This window comes from Anabas testudineus, chromosome 10, assembly GCF_900324465.2.
Source record: "Anabas testudineus chromosome 10, fAnaTes1.2, whole genome shotgun sequence".
NCBI classification, from domain to species: Eukaryota; Metazoa; Chordata; class Actinopteri; order Anabantiformes; family Anabantidae; genus Anabas; species Anabas testudineus.
Window position 1 is genome coordinate 255,288 of NC_046619.1, and position 864 is coordinate 256,151.

Here is an 864-nt window from a genome sequence, read left to right on the forward strand (position 1 = left end):
TATTATATTAAATCTACAACATGGTCAACTGTCCAGAGTTAACTGGACTGAATCCTGTCTGAAGACTGAGTGTGAGCAGAGGAGGGCGTTGGGTGGTGGGGTGTCTCCTCTCTGTTTATTCTGTCTCTTGTCTTAATAAGGTAATGTTTGGAGATGGTTCACTGCTGACAAAACCAGGTTATTAGCGATGGCAACCAAGCATGGACACCTGCACACACACTGCACGCATACACACATACAGTGAGTCTGACACGTCTTCTGCTGTCAGTGAATATAAACACAGTGAGACTATCCACAGCCTCCTGCTGCTACGCTGCACTTCCCGTGACACTAAACAGCTTCTGTTTGGCCCGGTCGTTTGTCGTCAGCTGTCGTTGGAAATTTAGTCATGTGATCGGGTTGTCAAGTGTCATGTTTATTTTAAAGTAAAGGGCAGGTAAAGGTCATAGGTGTGATGTGCTTATTCAACACCATTCCCAATACTGTACTTGAAGTTCTGATGGCTTCTCTGGTTGCAGAGTTTGACTTCAAGCATGGCCTTCATGCCACAAAACATCTTCTCACAAGCTCTTAATGTCAATTACTTTTTTCTCTTGTGTCACCACTTAGAGGCCACGATGACATGGTGACAGACATGGTCTTTTTTTGGTACTGAACATCTAGAATTGGCAATGAATGATCATTTTATGAGACAGAGAAGACAAAACCAATTTAAAAAGCTGTGCAAAATAAGTTGTGACCTGATGAGCAGGTAGGGGACCTGTGGGACTATGATGTCTGAAGATGTGAAAGGAACAGGAGTCTGATGGGCCGTTCTTGGGTCTAAGCACTTTTTAATTTCATCCACAAATTCTCCTTTGGATT